Source organism: Sciurus vulgaris (assembly GCF_902686455.1).
Source record: "Sciurus vulgaris genome assembly, chromosome: 7".
In the NCBI taxonomy this organism is placed as follows: domain Eukaryota; kingdom Metazoa; phylum Chordata; class Mammalia; order Rodentia; family Sciuridae; genus Sciurus; species Sciurus vulgaris.
The window spans coordinates 112,531,215-112,551,660 of record NC_136467.1 but is presented as its reverse complement, the minus strand read 5'-3'; positions in this window follow the sequence as shown (position 1 = coordinate 112,551,660).

Below are 20,446 nucleotides of genomic sequence, written 5' to 3'. Positions count from 1 at the left end.
AACTTGACTGACAAACCAAGACAGTAACCTGAAAAGCTCACACCATTGTGTGAAATCACAGGCCATTGCTTTGGTCTTGGATAGACCTGAGTGCAAACTTCCTCTACAGGATCAGTAGTGACTGGTCCTGTAACTTGAGGCAAGCTTCCTAGTTTCCCTGGGCCCCCATTTCTTCATCTACAGGCAGATTATAACCAAAGAGAGAGAAAAGCAGTCCATGCATTGCACTTAGTATGTAGCTAGCATTCAATAAAAGCTATTTATTATTATGGAGAGGAAGCAGAGAGGACCTGGGCTGGGAAAGCATCGTTTAGGAAAACGGAAACAAAGGCAATTTCTTTCTGTTTCTTTGTAACTTTGGTGAATGTGTCAGACAAGGACTCTAAGTGTGGGTTTCCTCCTTTCTCAGAAATACCCCACTATGCAAACGCACCCACCCCATGTACCCCCAGAATGAAATTCAGCACCCATGTTTTTTTGGTATACATCCTACTAAGTCACATGGCTCACCCTCTTCTCCTAAAATGGCCTGCCAAAGCTTTGGCATTTTAGGAAGTGAATTCCCTCACACAGGGCATTGGCCAGAGGTGGGTGGAAGACTCAGAAGCATAGGTGGCATTGATGCTGGTGAAGCATGTGAGATGGGGGTACAAGGACGAGCTGGAGGGAGGCTGCAGGGAGGAAGGGGAGTAACATCTGGAGTCAGCTGAGGCTCAGTCCTCTCTGGCCTGGATGCTGGACTGGCACTGGGCTTCCCATGGCAGCATCAGCAACCTGTCCTGCATTCAAGGATCACTTCTACCATGGAGCATGGGAACTCTGAACTTGAGGAAGGTTCTGTTGTTGAAATAGGGCCTGTCATCCTCCTTCATCCTTCTCACTCACCCCACCCCCTTCCTTCCCATGGCCGTATCAACCTTCCTTTGCCTGTTTACTTGGTTTTGTGGTTTTAACTTAGATGTGGTTAGAGAGAGGTGGGGTCAGAAGACAAGCTTTCTATCCCACTCCTCCTTCCTTACCCCCTCAGAAGTGTCTTGCTTGGTCTCAGACCAGAATATGATACTCTTGGCATAGCTGATGGGGACATTTTGATTCAGTTTCGCTGGGGTGGGGCCTAGGTACTGGTATTTGTTAAAAGCTTCCAGGTGATCAGAAGCCACTGGTCTAGTTATCGAAGGAACCAGATGAGTCACTGTACTTAGAAGGCAAGTCACTGGGGAAAAGTTGGGCACAGCCATGGTAAGAGTTAGCATTGTTTATTGCTGAGCAAATATCAGCTAAGGTTGGTTTGACTCTCTAATGCCCCTTGCCAAGCTTCTCCAAAGTTTATTCTCAATACTTTGTGGATATAGACAAAGGGCATATATTGTCTGATTTGTTTTTCACCTGACAAAATGACATGTTTAGCAAATCCCTGGGGAAAATATGATGTTATGACACCAATGAAATGAGTTGCCCCAGGTGGTGGTGATGGTGGTGGAAAGAGGACCAGCCAGGACTTAAAACCTTTGATGATCAAATCGCTCCAGAATTCTCAATGTTGTTGAACCAGTAGGTGTGCTCCACCCATTGCCATCTGCAGGATGCCAGAGGCCATGTTAAACCTACCAGGAAAGCTTGGAGGGTGCAGATACAGTCTGGAGAAGGACACAGCCAGTGCTTGCTGCCTGCCAACAGATTTATTGAAGTGATTATGGAACTAGAGTTTGAGCAAGACTCCACAGAAAGAAATGAGGGTGTTCAGGGGTTTGTAAGGAAAGATGAATTACTTAATGGGCCGTGCTTGTGTGGTGAATTTGGATAGTCAAAGTGGTGTCAGGTATGCAGGCATACCAGGTGCACAGGCATGAAGAGCATAGAACTACAATTGGGGAAAGATAAGAGATGTCTCTTCCAACCTCACTTGCCTGCCCTGCCTTGCCCCACTCTTTTAGATCTCAGGTGCCGACTCAGACTCCATACTTTGCAGCACAGTGGTCAGTAAGAGACTCCTCTGCTGTTTGATTTGTGTCTTCCCTTCCCTGGCAAGTTTGCCTTATTCAAGATTCATTACCTCCCAGCAATAACTAACTAGAAAAGATGAGAGAATGTGAGATACCATTCACAACAGCAGCTAAGCCCACAACATATCTGAGAGTTAACTTAAGTCTTTGGAAAGTTATCAATAATCAAAACCTTTTTGGGAAATTAGGAAAATAACTCTTAAATAGTTGTAGAAGAATGATATCACAGTTGGATATCTTTAATGTAAATTCAAACACATACACTAATTTTAAAAAGGATATAGACATATTAAGGACTGATGATAAATAAGCAGATGCCTCTGAAAGAGAGAAAATAGGGGATAGCAGATATACACATATGTACAATACCCAATAATACTTAACCACATTTTCTCAGCAGATAATAATAGTAACAGTTGCTCTCCTGAATAGTCAATAAATAAAAATCTGCATTTCTTACATGGTGTTTAGCTCAGGTCATTCATGGAAAAGGTGCTCACTGTGTATTTTTATAAAAGTTCCACTGAAAATAACATTTATGCATTATAGAAAATTTGGAATGAGTACATAATAGAGAACATTTAGAAAGCAGATATTATAGAAACTTATAAAATAAAGATAATAAAGATGATAAAAATAAATTAAACTCATTCATTATACCACTATTATAGGTAACCACAATGAACATTTTGGATATTTTATTCCAGTTTTCAATTAGGGTATTTTAAATTATTGATTTGATGACTTTTTAAGTTTTTCATCTAACAGATTTTGTCATTTCATGGTTTGAAATGTTCCAAAGTATTCTCTCTGTAAGAAGTGTTGTAGCATGTAAGAGCCTGGGAGTCTGTCGTAAGGGGACCCGAAGGGGCAGGCTGGGTTGCTCAGCTTAGTGCAGGGGAGGCCCATTTTTTGTGGTTGGCCAGGGGAGGTTGAGCGGGGGTTGGCACACTTTTTTTTTATGAAGAGCCAGATAGTAAATATTTGCAGGTCACACGATCTCTGTCACGACGACTCCCCTGAGCTGTAATGCTCTGCACACAGCCGGAAACGATAGGCACACCAATGAACATGGCTGTGCCCTGGTAGAACTTCGTATTTGGACATTGAAATTTGAGTTTCATATAATTTTCACTTGTCATAAAATATATTCTTCTTTTGATTAAAAAAAATTTAAAAATGTAGAAATGATTCTTAGCCTGTGAACCATATACAAAGAGGTGGCAGGCCAGTTTTGGCTATGCATCATAGTTTGCAGATCTTTGGGGTGTTGTTTCAGGCTGAGGGAAAAGATGAGGGGTAAGAGAACCTCGAGCAGGTTCTTCCAAAAGGAGGTTATTATAGATCACTGGGTGGGAGACAGGAGGTGAGGGATGTGGCTGGAGAGAGGACACTGGCTGCTCGACTCCATGCGCCACTGACAGGTTTGAAGTAGTGGAGGGAGATGAGCCTGAATGAGTTTTAAAAACAGACCCATTCTGAGATTGCACCCAGATTTGAACCATTTCTCAGATTACTTGAGGACAGGAAGTCTAGTTCTAGGTTCTTCTGAACTCCCTCTAGAAGAAAAAGCAACACACAGGAAAAACAATGCTCCCTCACCTTGAGAACACCTGAGATTTGCAACTAACCAGCTTGAGGTTGGAGTGGAAGAGTTTTATGTAAATAATTTCACCAGTTGGGCAGAAGGTCTGTGGGAGCCTTAATAAAGTCAGCACAAGATTCATGTCCCACCACCCCTCCTTATAATGATACAAGCTTGGACTTCATTTCTTTTCTACTTCCTAGGATCCACTGCCTTTGTGCTCCATCGGTCCTACCCAACTCTGCTGACTATAAAGTTAGAGTTGTGTGAATGTCCTGGTTATTATTTGCATCAGTTGCATCCTGATTTAAATGCTACTTGGAAAGCTTCACAGAAGTTCAACATTTCCATAGTTATTTCTTCCCCTCATTCCCATACCTCCTTGAGACCCCAGCCCTCAAGTATATGACCTGGTCTAGGCAGAGGAAAGATTATGTTTGTTCTCATTTAATTACATTTTACAGAAATTGCATGTGAAACTCAATGAAACACGACACATCACAAAATCTCAACAGACTGTTTTTCTACACTTAGTCCCCGATCTTAGCTGGTCCCTTTCACCTTTTTCCAGATTTCCTGGACATGGTGTTTTGGTGCAATACCTGCCTATTTTAACTCCATCACTCTTCCAACTGCAAGAAGGCGTTCAGCATTCGGGGTTTAAGATTTGATTACTCGACCAGGGGAAGCGTTATGAAGTGATCTCATAGGCATGGTTTGCACCTTGCAAACTTGCTCAGAATTTTAAGCAGGGGGTTTTCCAAGCGGACTTGCCTCACTGTCCTGGTTTGCAGGCTAAATTATGAAGCAATTAATATACAGCACATAAAACTGTCTAGTCTGTTTGTTCGTGCTGTCATATCATCAGTAATGATGGCAGGAACTGACTAATGAACCGGCCTGAGTATCTGTGTACACAGAGAAAAAGAGAGGAAGAAAGGGGGGTGAGCAGGAGTGAGCACGCATAACAAATATAACTCATACTTCTCCAGAGCGCCACGCTTCCATTTCCTAATGCTTCTCTCATAAATAGTTCAGGTCTTTTTTTTTTTCCTTAACCTTTATGAAATTTAAGCCCTGTTTCTCATTTCACTGAAAAACCTTTAGGAAAAGACATTTTTCATACTTAAGACTTTTTTCCAAATCTCTCCTAACCAGCTACACTCTGTATTGTATCTTTCGTAGCTGGCATTCATCCAGTGACAATCCTTAAAAATCCCTTTACAGTTTTAAAGGAAAATACAAGCTCTCATTTACCACTGGTTTGAGTCAGAAAATAAAAGCTTAATGCCTTGACAGGCCTGGATATTTTTTTGAGGCCTAAGTCTGATTTATGGCAGTAGCCGGCAAACCAGGCTGGTGAAATATTTGCTGCTGCTCCCAGGGATATGGAAAAATGAAGTGTGAAGTTCTGGGGAGAGCAGGCCACAGCCTTCCAGTCACTAAACACTCCCACCAAGTTGGCAGGGGAACAGAGCCCTGGGCTGCAAGATGAACCTCAAAGGAATAGGGGAGGAGAAAAGGACTGTGCACCGTGTCAAAATACTGCCAAGGCTTAGCGCTCACCATACGTTTTGTGACATGGGGTGGGATGTTTATGAGGGGGTTTAGGGAGGAAAGAGAAGAGAAACATTTTCTTCCCTCTTTATTTATTCTATTTTCTTTACAGCTTCCCTGTAGGGGTTTCACTGCAAGTAGAAGAAATTAAGAGCAACAACAGGAATGGAGGAAGTCGCTTAAGCCCCCTCCATAAAATCGTTCAGATCCAAAAATATGATCTGGTTAGGGAGAAAGCACTGGCTCGCCTTAGGGCTTGTGGCTTCTAGAGGGGAGACAGAGCCACTTCCCAAGGCCATGGTCCCTAGACCTGTGAGCGTGGGAGCCAAGAGGTTCATTCCCATGAAAAGGGAATTTCCTAGAGGTAGAACTGAAGTGGGCTTTCCCCCCCAGAATGCTCTGGAGGTGAGTCATCGCAAACACATACCAGGTAAAACGCTGGGTGTTTTTTTTTTTTTTTTTTCCCTTTCCTTTATTTAAAAAGAAAAATAAAAGAAATTAATATCCACTGTTTAGATTTGTTTTTAATTTTAGGTTTCTGAAGTACAGTATTGGATACCCAGGCTCACTTCAAAAAACTTCATCTGTTCTTGGTGTTATTCACAGCTGAAATGGGTGCGGCCCCCATGGAGAGGCACGGGTTGATTTTTGTTGTTTTCTGAAGTGAAAAAAAAAAAAAAAAAGCCCCCTTCTAGGTGATATTTTTGATAAACAAAGGCAAGAAAGGGCAAAGATGGAAAACATGCAACTCATTTTCTCCGCATGCAAACTTATCTTTGGAAGATCAATTTCAAAATCTGATTCATTTGAGAGTTAAAATGAGCCTTTCTCTTTGTGTTTCTCTCTCTCTTTTTTTTAATAATAGCATCTCTGCCTGCCAGATGGAGATTTATGCTATGGTAAAGTCTTTGGGTCAGTTCAAGCAGTCTCAGTAATTACAGAAATGTTTATACCCTGTGCGGTACCCCACCCCAGCCCCAGCCCTTGCTAAGTCACTAATAAACACACCTACTCTCACTCGGGCAGGCTCTCCCAGGCTTACTTCACTACCCCCACAAAAACTGCTTCACCCATTTACTCCCTTATCACAAAGTTCAGCGTAGAGATAATTCAAGCCAACAAACATTTTATTGATGGCTACCATGTATGTATAAGATGCTATTAGGCAAGGGAGAGGGCTGGGATACAAAAACAAGAGACTGGTAGCAGGCCTGAAGACATGTGCAATTTAATGGGGGAAGACGCTGGACGTGGATCCATTTGCTTTACTGGGAAAAACCTTTGAAACAATGAAATGTTGCTTTTTGTTTTGTTTTTTCCATGTGGGCAGAGAAGAGCAGAAAATGGAGGCCTAGAGAAACTGAGATGCTTTGTTGCCCACTGCCACAGTCATAGCAGCTGTGGTGGAGCAAGTCTGGTGGGGGACTTGAGGCCACGCACCTCGCTGAGGCAGGCTCCTTGTTCTCCAGATGGGAAAAGGGAGGCAAAGGGTGGTTATGTAACTTATCTAGATCACTAAGCAAGGAAGTGTGGAGCTGAGATTCATACCCGGGGCCCTTAGTCCTGCCACAGAACTGACTTAAAACTTGGGTCTCCTGCCACTTGGTTCAGTACTTTTGCTCTCTGTCTCCTGTCCCCAAACATGTGATGAGGTGAAATTTAAAAGAAAAAATTACAACATCTTACCTTTTTGCTTATTTTTAAGGGGCTTGGGTGCAGAAGTTATGGAGAACTTAGCAAACTATTTTTATATATTTGGAAGCACTTAAATTTCAGTCTTAAGGAGACTTGTGGCGGGGTAGGGGGAACAGAAATGCAGGGCATGTCCAAGGTGACTGGACCTCCCTGTGACTGCCCTGGGTTTTGGTGATCAACGTGCTGAAAGAGATCATCGAAAACTAAATTTTCTCAGTGGTGACTACCACACACAGACAGGCCTTAAAACATACACCCACAGTTCAAATATTTTAGCAAATGTCCTGGCTTTCCTCCACCACTAAAATGAAAGTGAAGGTGAAATCATTTGGGGGCCACTAGAGTAGAATTCTCACCCTTGATAACTGCCCATAGATTTAAATGCCTCACAGGAGACCCAATTAAACATTAGCAAGATCCCAATTCACCAAAGGATCATATTTTCTGGCCTTTTTCATCACTCACACTTCCCAGCAATTTAATGATGAGTTTAGGATATGACCTCTTCCCTCAGGCACCCCTCCCACCTTTACTATTTTATTTTACTCGAGGTCTGGAATCTAGATGGCTCAAGTGTCTGGAAATACTGTAGGCACGCATTTTCTAACCAAGTAACCAGTTGCTGTCTACACATGCCCTGGTTTTGTTATGACAGGAAGTTATCACAAAGGACGGCTTGCAGGCATCTCTGTTTCGATGGCAGTGACCATTCAATGCAATGCTAAGGGAGCACTCAAAGCCCTGTGCCTCCAGGAAGATGCTTAATAGAATGACTGAGTGAATGAGGAGCCTTCGGTGATGCCCCTTGCTTGTAAAGGCTGAGTAACAGGGGCAGATGGTGAGAGGGCAGGTGCTTCTCTGGGCTTGCTCTGGAATGACCCCCATGGTGTGTGTTTTATCAAGCACAGTCATCTTCATGTTGAGAGGAGCATCCTTCTTGGAGTACCTGAAGATTTTCCAGGGGTTATATGGATGCAGATGGCTTTATTTACCTTGATTTCCAGACCCTCAATTTCCATGCACACCCTTTTCTAACACTTGATGACCTAAGAACATACTTCTCACTTTCCTTTCCCATCTTCCCTTAAACTTTGCCCTTCTCATACTTAAAAAAAAAAAAAAAGAAAGAAAGAAAAAAGAATCCTCCCACTCATCCCAATCTCACTCTAGAGCATTACCTCAGGGTCTAAATATCCTCCAGGTCTCTAAACAATGGGATCATTTGAGAGGCATTTCTCCTAAGGCAGAGGCTCAGTAGTACAAAGCAAAGTGCTCTAGGTAGAAATATTTCCAGGGGGAAGAAAACTATTTGTCTCTTGACAAACTCGTGGTGAGACTCCACGTGTGTATGTCATGTTGAGTACGATGTATACATGTATTTGTGGTAACTATGCATCTACCCACTCTTCCATCTGTCTATTAGGACAATTTAAAAACAAATTTGTTGCCATGGGACACATATTTATACACTTAGTTGAGCTGAAAAATGGAGTTAGAATTTCTTTGTGAGAAAGCGAGTCTGATTTGGCTAGTTAGATCGACGATGAGACTGCTTTGCCATTTAGGTCATTCCCAAATGCAGAATAATCTAAATCTGTTGCAAGAAAGTTTTGATGAAAACACAGTTAAAGTACTAGTAGAGTGCACAAATGGCCAGTTGGTACATTTTTTATAACATCTAAACATACCACAATGAACATACCAAAAAATTTGGTTAGAAAAATTAGTTAGGGTAGACTCAAAAAATCACCACAAGACCCCAGGTTTAGAGAAAGCTTAGAGACAGGGACAAAGAGGAAACTCAATATTAAGCATGAAGGAGTCTTAGATTTAGGGAAAAATACTCTCAAAATTGTAGAAATATGAAAAGTGGTAGATGAAGGTGAAAAGAATCAAGAGATCCTGGGAGTGGAGATACTGAATTTGTCTGGCATTTTTAGTTTCAGCAAACTGTCCAATCTAGAATGAGGATATTCTAACCATTCAGGTCTATTTTTTTTTTTTCTTTTTTATCTGTTGAACACTCTGGAATTTAACTTCCTTTTTTACCAAATTTTATTTAGGTGAATTGGTTATAAGAACATATGTTCAAAGATCATAAGCTTGTTAATTTTCTTTTTTTTTGACTAGTTAGTGTATTTCCAAGTCCTCCTAAGAAGTCATTGATGTTATTTATGCATTTAACTGTTCACCCCACAGTGGGCCATGGTCATATATTATTCATATTAAGCAGGTGTTCTGAAGTAGTTGGGGCTATGGAGGGCTGCATACCTGTAGTTGGATCTCCCTACAGAAGTATTTGTGCTGAGGTACTCTAAAAAGAAATACCTCCTAAAACAGATACTCTTTTGGCCAACACACTGCCAAAGATGTGGGATTTAGTGACAGTGTTGTGCCCGAGGTTGCTGTGTTTATTTACCTAATTTACTGCTATGTGGCCTTTGCTACACCCCCATTAATCTGTCAGCCGAATGGGCTCTAATTATGTATCTTGTAACCTGGTGTGCTATATAGCATGCTGCATTCAAGGGGTGGGGGATAGAACTTCAAGATTTACTGCATAATTGCTGATAATCTCAGAATCCCCAACGTGGGGGAGAGCTCAGCCTCCTCCCTATTCCTATGGACACCATCTGAGGCAGAAAGAAGCAGACAGGCATGGCAGAAAAAGACTAGCTTCCATCTGGTGATTCAGTGCATTCTCACAGCTTGATACAATGCAGGTCATTTGGCATGTGGCTTTAATCTAGGCCATGCAGAGTCTAGATATATAATGAATTCAATTTTTTGAGGGGTCATAAGAAGCTTCACTTCTTCCACAGCCAAACTGGCTGCCTCTTACCTTCTACCTCCTTCAGTGATTGGCTGTTTCTAGATGGATATGGCAGTGAGGCGGAGAAAAGGAAGGGATTAAGATCAATTATTTAGCTCAGATCATCTCCCTGAATCTTCCTCAGAATCCTGTGAGGTGCCAGGCATGGTGGTGCACACCTGTAAACCCAGCAGTTTGGGATCCTGAGGCAGGAGGATTGCAAGTTCAAAGCCAGTCTCAGCAATTTATCAAGGCTCTAATCAATTTAGCAAGACCCTGACTCAGTGGTTAAGTGTCCTTGGGTTTAATCCCCAAACAAAAAAAAAAAAAAAAAAAAAAAAAAAAAAAATTCCTGTGAATATTCTCTGTAATCCCAGTTTTAAAAATGAGGAAAACCTAGTCACAGGAAAGTTCAGGCTGTGCGTGTGTGTGTGTGTGTGTGTGTGTGTGTGTGTGTGTGTGAGAGAGAGAGAGAGAGAGAGAAAGAGAGAAAGAGAGGCACGTAACCTGCAGCTCTCAAGTCCTTGGGAAAGCTGGACGCCTCTACACCTCTACTTCTTTCCCACCAGCTTGCTTTCTCTCAGGTCAGTCACTTTCTAGCACAGACTTTCTGGGTTTCTGGTTGGTGTCCCCATCTTCACTGCTGGCTTCCCTGCAAAGCTCTCCCTCTACTAGATGGTCATGGGATAAGTCAGGTCTTAATCATATAAGTCTTTTAACTCCTCAGGAGAAAGTTGCTTACATACAATGCTATGTTTGGTAACATTTCCACACGTGCTGATGGCCCCATCCATCCTCAAGAACCTGAGACGATCTCTGGTGGGAAGGAGTCCTCTCCAGCTACTGCTGTGTTCAATCCTCCTGGGATACACAGTTGTATTGGACTGAGTTGGTAGTGTCCCAGCTCCCCAAATATTTTTGTGAGGGGCAAGGAAAAAAATTCCCATTTACGAACACTTCTACTGACTTTGCATTTTCTTCTTGCCATTGATCCTTATCTCAACCAGTGTTACAGCACTGACCAGATAGTGTGACTTTGACTTTCACATAGCCAAAATGCAGGCTTATTTCCAGTTTCAGTATTAAATCTCATTTGCTTTTAGTCTTATTTCTTTTAGGTTCATCTTGGCTTTCCTGCCATAGAAAGAAAAATATTGTACTTCATTGCAATTCTGTGGACAAAATTAAAAAAATATTAAACGCTCAGTGTTTGGTGGAGACTCAGACAGGCCCCCAGGCACTAGTGGGAAGGATCATGGAATCTTTAAATGACCCCAAACATAGAGGACCTTGGTTTTCATGGGCTACCCTTAAATTCTCTGCCAGCAGCCCCTGAGCTCCCTTTGACCACATCGGAAACCGAGTTCTCTAAACAGAAACTGTAGCCACAATAAGTTGTGTCACTTTGGTGATATATCTCTCAGAATATTATAAACTGGGTAGCTAAATTTTTCATTGCCTTAGAGACGTCCACAGCCAGAGATCTAAGGACAGAGAGTTCATGTCTCTCTCCATTAAGAAATTTAATTCACATTTTACTGGGTCTCAGCCTTTGATTAATACTCTGGATACATCATGCAGCCGTCCTTAGGATTATGAAAAGTGATTTGTCTAATCTGTGTGTCAGTCTCCTTTGGGATCTATACTGGAAAAAAAAAAAAAGAAAAGAAACCCAAACCAAAGCAACACTGTGTAGCTATTGATTTCATACCATTTGCCTAGCGTTTGCCTTTACATTCCGGCCAAGTCAAGTGGATAAAGAGCAATTTGATCCATGGAGTGTGGCGAGAGTGTTGTCACCATCTACAGAACCAATTCATCTGGAGGATTTCATGTTGCACATATCAGCACTGGAAGTGGGTTTTAATGAAATCTCTAGCAAAATGAAGTTAATATAAAAGTGAATGTAAAAACATATGCTTAGGGTTTCAGCTGCTGGTGGAGGCGAGGTCAGGGTTGTGCAGGATTTGAGTACCCCCTCCTGACTCTTTGCTCCAAGGAATAAATTTTGGATAATCTGAGTGAAGATTAGACTGAAGGACAATTATAAGGGACACATGTTCTGGTAGCCTACTCCTCTCTAGGCACAGACCAGCCCTCTTCCCATCAGCCTCCCTCTTTCTCAGTAATCATTGACCCATTTCACCTGCAATTATCTGAACCATGCTACCATAAAGTGACTTGAAAAACAATTAGTTCCTGAAGCTCTTCAGTATTCATCTTTAGTGTCTTATGAATCTTTGGAAGAAACAGGATTTTCATGATGGAATAGAAATACATTTCCTATTGTTTTGCTTTTTTCCCTCAGCAAATTAAATCTAGTGCTTATCAAATGTTGGTATCAGTTTATAAACTTAAAGATTATTATTTTAGCTCCTTTCTGGACCAAATCATCCCCAATCTTAGTTTCTTCCTTTGATTTATTTCTAAATCTTTCATTATTCTTATTGGTTTTTTTCAGGACTCTTCCCATGTTCCCCACTTTATTTTAGCTGGATGACATTCCAATTGAAGGAGAACATTGAACTATGTCTGACACTAGCCCTTAGATTCTGAAGTCTGTGTTTGAATCCTTACCTCCATCATTTAAAAACAGATAGTTCTGGCCCTGAGCTTCTATATTCTTGGGATGAGCATGACCAGGCCTCCCTACTTCCCTTCTTTCCAGATTGCTGTGAGGATTAAATTTGAAATGTGGCAGCACCTTGCTTTTCAGCTGGACCATGTTGTACATCATTAAGCAAAACAAAACAAAACAAAACAAAAAACTCTAACTGCCTCATGCATGACCAAGACCAAGATAGAGTCACCTGAATCATCAAGAAAAGAGTATTGATTCCTAAACTTATTTGTGAAGATGTACAAGATTCTTCAAGATAGCATCTCTAGAAAGTATCCTCAAAGAATTGGGGAAACTCAGATCCAAGTTGAGAGCCCTGAAGTCTCTGAACGACCTTTGAGAAACATGAGTCATGACTTCAGCATATTATTTAACCTCTATGAAACCTGGTTTCCTCTTGAATGAAATGGTCATAATAATATTACCTCATAGTATTGTGCACATCAAATGAGATATAGTATGAGATTTATGTCTGGAATGGTAGAATGAGAAGCTTGTCAAAAAGTCCCCCAGTACAGTGATAAAACTGGACAAAATTATCAAAAACAACAACTTCAGGACTCTGAAAGATCAACTAAAGATATACAATTAGTTGAGAAGCATTTATTCACTACAGACTACTGAGTCTTAGTGAAGCCAGAGGGGACATGTGGCACTGGGATTGGGACTTGCTCCATCTCCCCGCCCTCACTCCAGCTCATCTCATAGGAGTCTTCACAGGTTTGCTGCTGAAGGGGAACCACTTGCTTTGGAGTGGTGTACAGAAGGGAAGCAGTAACCATGTTGGTGACAAATGAACAGGAAAGATGGACTTTGCAGCCGCCTGGAGGTTGCAGTCCTAGTTTAGGCAAGTAACTGAAGGCAACTTGCTGAAAATGAATAGGGGGATCCAAGGAGTGAGACAGCTGTGAGAGCTTCCCTGGATTTCTGGAAGGCTGCACGAACGTGCAAGTCCCCGCACACAGTCCAGAGTGACCAGAGAGGTCTCTGACTTCCACACATTTTTAGCTGAACATGAGATATAGGGAGCTAGGCTTAAAAACACTGGAGCAGAAAGACAGACTCTACAGTTAGTCCAAGGAAACTACTAACCAACCAGATGACCTACTGACCAACCAAAGTAGTAGTAACAACCTTGGCAGCAGGGAAGATCAGAATCCAGAGTTGCTGATATATTAACAGGAATGTGCAGTTTTCAACTTAAAAAAAAAAAAAAAAATCATGACATGCAAAGAAACTGAAAAGTACAATTCATACACAGAAAAAGAAAATACATAAAAGCAGCCAAAATAAGCTGTCTTTGAGGAAAACCAGATTTGGAACTATGCAGACAAAGACTTCAAAGGAGATACCATGAACATGTTCAAAGAACTGAAAGAAACCATGTTTAAAGAACAGAAGAAAAGCATGGTGATGACGCATCTAATGGGAGTATCAACAAAGAGAGAAATTCTTCTCTACAAGAATCAGATTGCAATTTGGGAGTTGAAAAGTACAATAAGTGAAATGAAAAATTCACAAGGATTCCTCAGTAGTAGATTTGAAATCATGGTAGAAAGAATGGGCAAATGTGAAGAATGAAGGTAGATCAACAGAAACAATCCCAACTGAAGATCAGAAAGAAAACAGCTTCTAGTAAATAGAGCCTCAGAAATTTGTGGAACATTGTCAGGCATACTAGCAGGTATGTAATGTGAGTTCCAGAAGGAGAAGCAAGGGAGAAGAAGCAGTGAAAATATTTAAAGGAATGATGGTTGTAAGTTCCCAAAACTTAATCTAAAAGATGAATTGAAATATCCAAGAAGCTCAATAAACAATTACTCTAAGAAAAAGGAGATTTATTTCTAGATACAACCAAATATTAAAAGACAGAAAAATTTGAAATGCAAGAGAAAAGCAACACACCACACACACAAGAATGAAAAGCTCAATGTCCACACAAACACTGAAGTCAGAAGACAATGTGTGACATACTCAATGTACTGGAAATTTTTAAAAAAGCCAACCAAGCATTTGTAGCTAACAATATTGTTCTTCAGTAATGAAGATGAATTAAACACTTTCCTGGATAAACAAATACTAGAAAATCCATGGTGAGCAGACCTACTTTACAAGAAATACTAAAGGAAGTAATTTGGACTGAAAGGAAATGACTCCAGAGAATAACTCAAAGCTACATGAAGAAAAAAGAACCCTGGAAAAGGTAATTCCATAGATAAATATAGACTATTGTATGTTTTTCCCTTTCATTCTCATATAAAATTTAAAAGATAATTCATATGTCTGTATTATTTGACTTAGATTATATAAAGATGTAATATAATAATAGTAATAATAAACAGCAATAATAATAATAGCACAAAGAAGAGGGGATGAAATGGAGCTATATTGGAGCAAACTTCCAGTATTATACAGAAAATGAATGAAGACTGACAGAATTGAAGGGAGACATAGATAATTCAACAATAGTTGAAGCCTTAATATTAACCCTATTTTGACCATTTATTATTAAGGTATTGACCCTAGATTCAATAACTGACAGAAAGACAGGATATACAAAAGACTTAACATTATCAACACTATTATAGCTATCTCACTGACATCTATAGAACATTCCAACCAATGAAAGAGAGAATACACATTTTTTTTTCAAGCATGTATGGAACATTCTCCAGGACAGACTATATTGTAGACCATGTAGTAAAGTGTCAACAAATATAAACACATTTAAATAACACAAAGTATTTCTCTGAACACATGTGGAGTTACATTAGAAATCAACAACAGAAGTAGATATGGGACACTTCCAAATAGTTGGAAATTAAACAACTTATATCTAAATAACATGTAGGTCAAACAAGAAGTCACAAAGGAAATTGTAAAATATTTTAACTGAATGAAAACAAATGCATATAATTGAATTTATATAATGCAGCTGAAGTGCTTAGAAAGAAAAATTTCAAATAAATTTTATTGAGATGTACTTCACACACCAGATAATTCATCCTTGAAAGTGTATAACTGAGTATTCACAGTTGCAACCATCACCAGTCATGTCCGATCATTTGCATCATTCCGAAAGGAAATTCTACACCCATTATCCTGATTGTTTCCTCCCCCATTCTCTTGTAAACACTAGTCTCATATTTATCTGTATGGATTGCCTATTTTGGACATTTCATGTTTAATTTTACAATATGTGACATTTTGTGCCTGCCTTCTTTCACTTAGTATGTTTTTGAGGTTCATCCATATTGTAGCATGTATTTCATTCCTATTTATGGTTGAATTGCTTTGTATAGATATATCACATTCTGTTTATCTGTTCATCAGTTGATGGAAATTTTGGGATCTTTCCACTTTTTGATTATTATAAATAATGCTGCTGTGAACATTTTATGTGGACACATATTTTCAATTATTTTGGGTATAATCCTAGGAGTATAATTCCTAGGTTATGTGGATATTCTGTGCTTAACTTTTTGAGGATCTTTCAGTTTTCCAAAGTGACTGTGCCCAGTGTATTTATGAAAAATCCAGATAGCTAAAATCAAACCATGGTGAAAGGCTGAAGGGCTTTCTCCTAAAAGAAGAAACAAGACAAGAACGCACTCAGGACTTCCATTCAATATTGCATTGGGACTACTAATCAGAGCAATTAGACAAGAAAAAGAAATAAAAGGCAACCAGATTGAAAAGGAAGAAATGAAGCTATCTCTTTTTGCAGATGACATGAATTTGTATGTAGAAAATTTTAAGAACTCCCCAGAGCAAATAAATGAATCCAGAAAAAGCTGTAGGATGCAATATAATCCATATAATTTCTATACAGAAGAATCCATATAATTTCTATACAGAATCCATATAATTTCTATACAGAAGTGATGAGTAATTCAAAATGGAATTAAATAATTCTATTTACTTATAGTAGAATCAAACTGAAGAAAGTACTTCGGAATAAATTTAATCCAGAGTGTAAGACTTACATACTAAAACCACAAAGCATTGTTGAAGGAAATTAAAGAAGACCTGAAAAAAATGGAAAATAAAAAATTAAAAAAATATAAATTAAAAAAAAATGGAAAAGCATCCCATATTCATGGACCAGAAAACTTAGTATTGTTAAGATGGTAACACTTCCTGAATTGATCTAAATAGTCTATGCAATTCCTATCAAAATTCTCATGTCTTTCATGCAGAAATGGAAAGGTTGATAGTAAAATTAATAAATGCTCCTTGGCTCATTGTAAGCTTTACTTAATTTACAGATTTCCATAAAGATTTATTTTGACACTTTTGCCAGTGTTTTTGCTTCTGTGGAGGAATTAACTTTAAGAGGTTCTTACATCATCATTCTGTAAGTGCTTCTAGAGGGAAATGTATAGTTCCAGGCATCTATGTTTTATATAAGAAAGATCTCACATTAAAAACCTTAGCTTAGATCTTAAGAGACTAGAAAAAAAGGAGAGTAAATTAAGCCCAAGGCAAGAAGAGGAAAAGAAATGATAGATTACAGAGAAAATGAATGAAAGAAATAGAAAATCAGAAAAAAAGGGGAATTTAATGAAATCCAAAGCAGATTCTTAGAAAAAATTCAACAAAACTTGAAAAACTATATATATATTGTGTGTGTATATATATATATATATATATAGTGTGTGTTATATATATATATATATATATATATATATATATATATATATAATACACACACACACACACACACACACCAAAGTGGACTGGCCATGGAATGAAAAAAAGAGAAGACATAAATTACCAAAATTGGTAATTACCCTATGGAATGTAAAAGGTTAAGAGAATAAATACTATGAACAACCTTACACAAACAAATTAAACAATGTGAAATGAATAAATTCCTGAAAGGAAAGTATATCAGAACCCACTCAAGAAGAAATAGAAAAATCTCAATGGATTTATAACAAATAAATTAAATTGGTAAAGAAAATCTTTACATCAAAATATATATAATGGAAAATGACTGTCAAAGTATTTTGTACAGAGTTGGATTCAAATAAATGTGGGTCTATTCTCTCAATCCCATCCAGATAATAAGGTATCACAGCCCTGAGAAGAACTTCTCCTGCACTGAATTTTGTGGAAATCTGTTATATCCACTGATGTGAATCGACAAGTTAAGTGACGTATGAGTGGGAAACTCACCTTTGGGCTCATTTTGTGTAATAAATGTGGAGATCATGGATCAGGCGAACCAACTGACAAGAAAAAGACATCTTGACTCCAGTTCAACTCAGTAATGAGCAGAGCCATTAAATCATCATTTAAGTCATCATTTAATAATGATCACCAATAACACACACACACACACACACACAACCAATCAATCAACAAAAACCCTTAACTATGGGCAACTGTTTTCTTCCCAAGATTGTGATCTAGAATGGTCAAAAGAAGGATATTTCCAGTTGATTGACGGCTGGTGGAGGTAAAGTTAATGATTAAGAACTCACTACTTGGTTTTTCAGTTAAGACAGCATGGAAAAGAGACAGAGGACCTAGGGTCTAGGTGCAACCCTGCCACTAACTTGCTGTTGATCCTAAACTACTTCTCTCACTGAACCACAGGGATCTCATTTTGAAAAGCAGAGAGCAGCCCCTGCACTACCGCGAGGACTTCCCTGGAAAGACGGGACTGATCTGTTGGGCTGGTGCCGCGACGCCTCGCGTTCCCCCAGGAGAACCGGATCCCACGGGGCTTATGTGATCATGTAACTGACTGGTTGAGAGTGGGCATTCCAACTAGAAAAGTCTGCATTTTATGAGCTAAAAGTCCAACTTAGGAAATGAGGAGAAATTTAAGAGTGTAGGTAAAGAAAGTGGAAGGAGGGGGAACAATGGGTGAATAGGGATTAATGAAGTGGAAACAAAGACTCTACCGGGAATTGACAAAGTAGGGCAAGCTTTGCATGAACAGCTATAAAAAAGGGACATAATTATAAGTATAGGAACTTAAAAATAAAGGAATACCTTCAATAATCTTATGCCATGAAGTTGACATTTTAATTGGACAGTTTCCTACTAAAGTATATTACCCAAGTTGATTCAGAATACATAAAAAAACCAAATAGACCTATGACCATTGAAGAGGTTGGAAGACGGTTTCTCCCAGCCCCAGTGGTCTATGAGAATCACCCTTCCTCTCTGCCTCTCTCCTTCCACCTCTCTCTGTAGCTTTCTCTGTGTATGTGTCTCCCTCAATTTACACGAGTGTTTGAATATGCAGAATCAACCCTAAACTACTTTTCCTTTGTCCCTGGGTGGGCAGATGGGTGTCCAACAGGACATTGTTTGTCTAAAGCCTTCTAAAGGGCAGGCATGGGGGGAGTCATTTGTCTTGTGGGGTCTGGGAATTGTGGCCTCACTTGGATTTTTGTATGAGGAGACAGGGCTCCTGTTCAGTTCCTCACTCCTGAAATGCAGTTAAGAGAGGAGTTCTGGGGGCATGTCTTGTGGACAGTTCTATGTGTATCTCCCAATGGTGTGTGCAGGAAGGCTTCTGGGCCCTGCCAAGGACATCAATAATTTGGGGACAAATACCAAAACCTCCCAAGCTCTACCCCATTGCTGTGGGCTCAGCAAATATGAAAGCATCTGCACCTGGCATTCCACGTGTGGGGGACTTCCCAAGTCAGCCGTTTTCTATAGAGAAGCATCCTTGTAGAGTTTTGTTTGGTGTGAGATGCCACAGTGGGACCAAGTGGCCATTGTGGAAGGCTAACGACTTTCTGATCTGTGCAGGAATGAAAGGGGAGGTGGAAGGGAATGCCTTAGGAGCTGAATACAGGCTCGGCCTTGTGGCGTTGAGGAGACTGCTTTTCACCTCGCCTTGCCCCATCTAGAAGATGGCGGGTGCCTAGAATGCTAAAACGGTAGTTATTTCTAAAATTTTATCCCCCAGTTGAAAAAACAGAAGAGAGAACTAACTTCTAAGAACACATTTTTATAGGAAAGAACATAATTCCCCAGGGGTTGAGTCCCTGAGTGAGAGTGGGACTGGTTGCAAGGACAGCCACAAAGGGGACGAGGGGGCAGATAGCAAGGAACACTCTGTTATCTAGGGGAGGGCTGGCCAAAATAGATTCTTTTCTCACTAACACGTTCCCAGAAAGGTGGCTCACAGAAAATGGATTATAGACAATGTTCTAATCCAACTGTCGTTTTTCAGGTTAGGCAAGATAGATTTCATTTGATTGCTTTTTGCATTTTCTTTTTATCTTAGATAAAGGGTGTGCCTGGTTTTTCTGCTGTGAACAATGGCCCAATTGTTGGAAGCCTTGCTTACATGTATATATGTGTGTGTGTTTTGCCATGACTCCTGTGTTTTGGAAGTCTTTGGGGACAGATGATATTTATGAACTATGTCCCAAGGGTATAATCAGTGTGACTCATACTTGGAACCAGTTTTCTCCATTAAGGGGTGCCAGCTGCACCCAGTTCACAATTGAACATACTTGAGACATCTTCCTGCACTAACCCGCTCCTGGTTTGGGGTCAGAAGGGCATATTTTAGGGGCCTTTCCACTTTTCCAGGGTTTTAATTTCCCTGATGGAATCCTGGGGACTTTCTATTACATGTTTTGACAAGGTGAAGACTGTTATGTAGTTGAGAAAGAAATTTTGTTTCAGGATTTCAGAAAACATACCCCATAGGTAATCTTATGAATTTCATCATAATAGCAGTAATAAAGAATGCTATTGATTCTCTGTCATTCTTTAAGTAATTCAGATGTTAGGATTTCTTGCTGTTATCTGTCTACTCAGAGAATATCAGGTAGGCTGGCAGGGTGGGGATTATGAATCCCCTCTCTTATCCTGTATCTTACCCTCCTGAGAGGACACTGAGGCACACACTGGGCCCTTCCAGGAAGGAGACTACATCTTGGTGTCTAAGTCAGTAAGCTTTCATTGTAAATTCCACCCCCGTGCAGTCAAACCCAAGTCTCTGATGGCATCTGAGACTTAATTAGTACTGCCGTGTGTCCTGCCATGACCTTTACAGAAGGCTGGCCTTCTGCTTGTCTGATTGGCTCCTTACTCCTCAACCCAGCATCACCTCAGCTCACAGGCATTTTCAGTTCTTGAGGAGTCACTCGTTGCTACTTGTACTCTCTGACTTTTCCCAGGGACACCAGTGC